Source organism: Talpa occidentalis, unplaced genomic scaffold (assembly GCF_014898055.3).
Source record: "Talpa occidentalis isolate TD23 unplaced genomic scaffold, MPIMG_talOcc4v2.1, whole genome shotgun sequence".
Classification (NCBI taxonomy): Eukaryota; Metazoa; Chordata; class Mammalia; order Eulipotyphla; family Talpidae; genus Talpa; species Talpa occidentalis.
Genome location: NW_026555331.1, coordinates 63,810,681 through 63,817,243, shown reverse-complemented (window position 1 = coordinate 63,817,243; position 6,563 = coordinate 63,810,681).

Genomic DNA, 6,563 nt, shown 5'->3' with positions numbered 1-6,563 from the left:
GTACAACATTTTTGCCTTTTACTTTGGGTTGTTTCTTAAACCTTAAAATTTTAAGGCTATGGTTACATTGTACCCCAATATAAGAATTTTGCTTATTTTTGCTATAACTTATTTTTGTGCTTTTACTTTCTGCTTACATATACAAAATAGCCCTCAACATACACATCTAGTTCAAAGGGGGTAAACAGGTTACTAAGTACTGAAAATCAAAAATGATTATTTTCAAGACAACTTGAGACTGCATAGCAACCAATTTCTTCCCAAACTCACTAAAGAAAGGGATACATTTTTATTTTTCTGAGTACCCTTGGTGGTTGACTGTAGCATCTGCAGCAAAATCATTGTTTAGCCTCAAGTCTAGAAATGACAGAAATAACAGAACATAAAGCTAGTGCTTTTTGGAAGAACAACTTGAAACAGAGCACAGCAATAGCAGAAGCAATAATTTCATTGTTTCCCACTTTTGGCATTGGAGTTGCCCGTATGCAGAGGGGCAGCTACTGAACCTGCCCAGACACATGGTCTATGGCACTGTCTGCTCGCCAGGCTGACTGTAGGAGTAGCCAGATGTGATCACTGGTCCTGTTGAAAATTGCAAGTATTTTAAGATTTTTGATCTTTTAATTTAAACTGAAAGTTCTTCTGTAGGTGGGGGACCAAATGTTATGCAGCAGATGTAGCTGAATTGGGCAGTTGACAATGTCTGACATTATTATATTTGTTTTCAAATTTATTTTAGGTGCATTTACACACATGAGCTCTCTATTTTCATTTTGAAGATAAACGGAATAGTTTCAGTCTATTTAAATGTGTGATTTCTGAACCTTAACACATAAGAATATGTGTCTAATTTTATTTTTTCAGTTATTAAGATTTTGAAAGTTCAGAAACATATTTTTTAGTAGTGTGAATCTATATTTTAGTCAAAGGGTAAGAAGACCTAGGAAAATAGAAACATTGCTCTGGAAACTCACCCCAGTGTCTTGTACTGCTTTTGAGTCCCCAAGAAAATACCATCTTAGCTAAAGAAGTTATGTGTGCTTTAGGGAAAAAGCGAAAAAGCAAGCATACCAACAGATTAAAGCAAAAGCAAAACAGAACAAACAGCATAAACCGCAAGAAACTGTAACAGCCTTAGTTAGTGATTATTTTTCAAGAGAATTTAAGATTGCATAGCTGCCAATTTCTTGTTCACAGCTAGCAATTAAACAACTTCATTCGTTCGATTCATATTTAGTTGTGATAGCTTTGAAACAAGCATTACGTAGACATTTCACTTGAATTCTGGTGGCGACAAGGGAAGCTGGAAAATAAAGTGCCATAACTAAATATTTTTTTTCCTGGAAGCAAATGGAAATCTTAAGTTTTCAACAAAAACATTCTTGACAATCTTCTAAAAGACCTGAGGCTGTTGAGTGTAGCGATGCTCTCCATCTCCCACAGTAGTCTGCAGCTTTCATTTGAACGGTAGTTTTACCCTCACTTTCCATCATGGAAAGTCATTCCATGATAACCTGAGTATTTTCTGAAAGTTGAAACACTTTGGACACACACATTAAAGGTATGCTGTCCTTCCTTAACAACAATCTCTACCCAAGGAGAAAGGAATTTCAGATTTTGCTTGAAAAGCCAATGAGAACTGACACACACAACAAAATCATATTAACAAACGGGTATTAGGAACCCCAGGAAGCTGGGAAACTGATTTCAAATCACCTGACAAAACACATACCTGGAACTCTTTCCTCTTCTTTCTCTCCTTCTCTTTATCCTGCTTTTACTCCCCCTCCCCTCCTCCTTTTGGATTTTTTTCTAGTCCTGTGTATGCCTTCAAATATCATCTTAATTTTCTTTTTATTTTAAAATTACTGGAATGAATAGAACTTTATTCCTCCACTCTCTAAAATAGACAGTGGGGAGAAAGAATTTCTTCCTGTTATTTTGTTTCCCCTTCTCTCTGGCCCTTTTGAATTTGCAGTGACTTCTTGAAGCAGGAGAGGGACGGGATTCTTAAGGTGGAATTCTTAGGGTCATTTTCTCAAAAAGCATTCTCCCAAGGGCTGCCCTGTGTCACTGCACTGAAATGTCATTGTACAGGCACTGTTGACACCCTGCTGAACACCCTGCCCCTCGGCCTCCCTGCAGCTGCAGAGGACAGTTCTCATGTGTTGACCGTGCTCCGCCTCAAGCTGGAACTGTTTTTCTAGCAAGGGCTTCTGCTAGCACCATCTCAAGCAACCAGCCTTGATGTGATGGCGATCGTGGTCAGGGAGAAACATCTTCCCTGAGCCCTCCCCGTCCTCTAAGGATTGATTCTGAGGGATGTTCCATGAACTTTTCAGTGTCCCTAGTAGATTGAGCCCCAGTTGCCTCAGTGGTGACAAGCTTGTTCTTATACATTTTACTCAAATTTCGATTTCTGTTACACTTTTCCTAGCTCCTTGTGCTTCTTGGTGGTCCCTTTTAACTGCCTGTGCCCAAATCCTTTCATGAGGTTCTGCCTTAGGGGAAACCCAAGTTGAGACAGAGGGTCACTTTATCCATTATCTCTGAAGATATGAAGACATAAAGAACACTGCATTGTGCCAATGCATATATTTTACTGGGATTTCCTAACAGTATGTCACATGTGATAGTGCATTACGGTTGCCTACAAGCCTTTGGACATATTATTTAATTTGTAATATATGCAATGGTTAGTCTTATATGCAATGATTATTTACATGTTGCATATAAACAAATAAGTTTGGAGAGGCTAAATGACTTGCCTGAAGTCACAGAGAACATCTGGTAAGAAAATCCAAGCTTCACTTTACTATGTGGTCATAGGTCAGAAATCTTATTCTATAGTTAGGTCATTGGTCTTTATTTTCAAATTTATGGAAAGAACATTTTATTGGAGCCTCCCCAGTGGCGCAGCGGTTGAGCTCTGGGTTGTGAAGCTGCCTGTAGCCTCTGCAGCGCCGGTTCGATCCCTGGCTGCTCCCCGGCCACCGGAGGAGGGTACCACATGGCGAGCAGAACTCTCCTGCCGCCCGCTGCTCCCCTCAGCAGTGTACTTCAGTCCTTCTGCCTGCTCTGCTCCCTGCTCTGGCTCTGGTGAATTCTCTCACCCTCCCGCGCTTCTGACTGTACCCAGTGCTTGTATAAATAAATAAATAAATAAATCTTTAAAAAAAAAAAAAAGAACATTTTATTAATTTTAATTCAGTTGTATTTGCTGTCATACTGACTTTTAAATTCTAGGCCTCTAAAATGGTAAAACATTAATTTCTCACTTTTTCCAGTGGGGATTATAAATGTGCCATTTAATTTGGCAAATCACTGTGATCTGAGCCTATGTACACGAGTGATACCGTACAAAGGTGAGTGATATTATCCATGGAAATAGGTCGTTAATTGGGAAGTTCTGTTATATAGTTATGTGATGACTCTCTTCTCTCATGTTCCCAAGAAACCTTCTAGGAGACATGGGGATGGGGGTGGATGGGGTGGGAGTTGGAGAGAAGAGATGACTTATCTTTAGCAAAAAGGCAAGTCTTGGCTGATTCATTTCAGATTGCCTATGAGGACTGTCATCTCACAAGAAAGTCTATTCTCATAAGACTTCCCGACCCACTCTGCAGAATATTAAAGGAAAATTTCTTCCAAGATAAACACTTCTTCTTTGAATAAAGCATAGCACTTATCTTACTGAAAAGACTAATTCATCAGGTCTTCAATTTTTGAGGCTGAAGTCTCAAGTTAAAATGACAATGAAATTCTCAATACTTTCCTAAACAATTAGGAGATAAAATTTGATGAGCAGCTTTGATAGAAATGCATATTATTCCGTTCTCTGAGTGTTAGTGTTTGTATAATGCTAGGATTTATCTCTAGCTTTATATGAGTGTAAAACTCAGTGAAATCCCTTAAGTTTTTAATAATATTCTCTATTTTTAAGAGTAGCTTTAGAAACTTCTGAGAATTAATGTAGTCACTGTTGACAACATTTCCAAAATAAAAGTAAATTTTATCCTAGCTCTCCAACATATTCAACTTCTGGCTTGATTTAAGTTGTAGTTTGGGTTTTGTAGTGAGAAGTTATGATGTAAACCACAAGGAACATAAGAGTAAATGCAGTGTACTCCAAAAAAAAATAAAACTCAAATACCAATCCCTTTATTCAGCGGAACTTGTATAATACATAGAGTCTTATACATTTTTGTTGAAATCTTTCTTGGATAAATTCATCCTTATCTTCTTGCATCGTGAGGGTTACCTGTACCTTTTGTCTCTTACTTAATATCTAGCAGTAGATTAACTAATAACTAGAATTAGATTATAATTAATATAATTCAGAAGTGACTCCTCCATAGTTCAGCTTTTGAAACCTACAGGATTTCACTTTATTTCTGAATTATGATATTTATAGAAAATAATGAAATGCCACAGTTGCCACTTTCTAGCTCTGGTTGACTTTTGATATCAACCAATCCTAAAAACGTGACACATTGGAATAAGCAGGCAGATGATTCAATCACATACATTCATTGGCACATGTAGCAATCAAGTCAATATTTGCATTCAATTTTACTAATCCAGACAGTTGCTTAATTTCTAAAGTAATATTGCATCACTAGAAATAACCTTCCTGAAGAAAATATAAACATTCCTTTGCAATTTTGCATAAACTTTGACTAAAGATATATTTTGTTTGTGATCCAAATTAGATTGCATAAATTCTATTTCAAAGGAAGAAGGTTTTACAGTCTGAGCTGCTGGGTTGAGAGTTGAAGACATTTTTATATGTTTAGCATTTACTTTTCAACTTTGGATGTAGTAATTTTAGGCACAAACTGAGATAAATGTTGTCATTAACAGAGAGACTTGGCTATTTTTATATATTGTTTTCAAAAACTTGCTTTTGTTGCTCATTTTGGTTAGAAATGTAGAGAAAGTAATATATTGGGACTTTGCTTTCTTTCATTTAGGGAAAAAAAGAGACTCGTTTGAACCAAGTTTTTATTTCTGGGAAGCATAAAGGAAGGAGAGAGGAATATTTTAATGGAAAATTTCCAAACTTCTCTTCTTTTAATACAGAGTCAGGACTCTCACTTCTAAAAATAGGTTCAGATTTGACAGTATAGTTGTGTAGGAGAAAGAGAACTGTACTGAACTTGGGTTGGATACTTAATAAAAGTCTATGTTGAAAAAATATTTCTAGATGAGAGTGGAAGCTTTGCATTCATATTAATAATTAGCTCAAAAAATAATTAAATATATTTTACTAATTAATTAGAAAACAATCTTGTAGTGGTAAACTGTTTTTGTAATAGTCAAGAGAAGACTTACTTAAAAATTTATTTAACAGTTATAAAAGTTAAGGTTAGTCTCTGAAAATGATACGCAGTTCCTTTCTTTTCATATATTTTGCTACCTGTGAGAACTTGGGTTAACAATGTTTTCATTTGCTTGCTATATTTTCACAGGATCCAATTTCATTTCTAATACTACATGTTTAACTTAAGCTTTGGAACAATCCAGCTTTTGTATTTGTGACAGATTTTTCTTATAAAAAGGAGAAATTCTAAATTCCGTTTTCTGACAGAAACTCTTAGAACAAAAGAATTAACATTTATTTGCCAGCATTAGTGCAAAAAACCTCCAAGGACTTCTCCTTTGGGGAAAATATATTTTAATCATCCTGACTGCTCTGCTGAGTAAGGAGGGAACTTTTTAAAGTTTTTATTATATTCTGAGTTTGATTTCTTCAAGGAATCACTTGAGACAAGAAGACCGTCACCATTTGCATGATAATCATTAAACAATATTTGAGATGATGTCTCATACCTCTTACCTAAATTTTAGAATACAGCAAAACTTTGCATTTTCTGGTGTGTCCAAACCAGTTTGGGCTGGGAATATGGATCTGAGTTTTGTTACAGTGTTGTCACTGATGCTGAAAAGCAATTTAATTTTTCTGAATCTCCATTTCTTCACCTATTTATACATCATGACTTTTCTGAGAACCCAATATTATGTGATGGGGTTGAGTCCTTATCTTTGTGGTACCTCTCAACTGCATTATCGTCAGCTCCACAAAAAGGTTTTCAAACATGGAAAAGCTGATACTTTCACAATCTATGGGCAATGATGTCAGATTCTCCACCATATTGCAAATGAAGACTTTGAATTCTGTACTCCACATGTGTGGGCAGGAGAAGTTCGATTACTGTGTCATCTGGGTTTGCTTATAATTGTGTTTGTCTTGAGATTTTATAATTTATATTATATTTTGTTTACCTTGGAGTTTTATTATTTACAAAATAATGTTGGTTATATATTTTTTTATTGTGGCTGGTAGTATATATTACTGTGTAAGTATTTCATCAATTCTCCTACCTGCAATGGACTGAAACTGAAGTTTGGCCTTGATGCTCATAGCACATCACATCAGTGGGCCCAAGAAACAGTCTGCTTTATCCCACAACCTCCTCTTGAGTGATACAGATGATGAAAGTGTCAAATCTGCTCTGAACTAAACTGACTCTGTCTCTGAAGCCATGTTGAGAGTTCTGGTT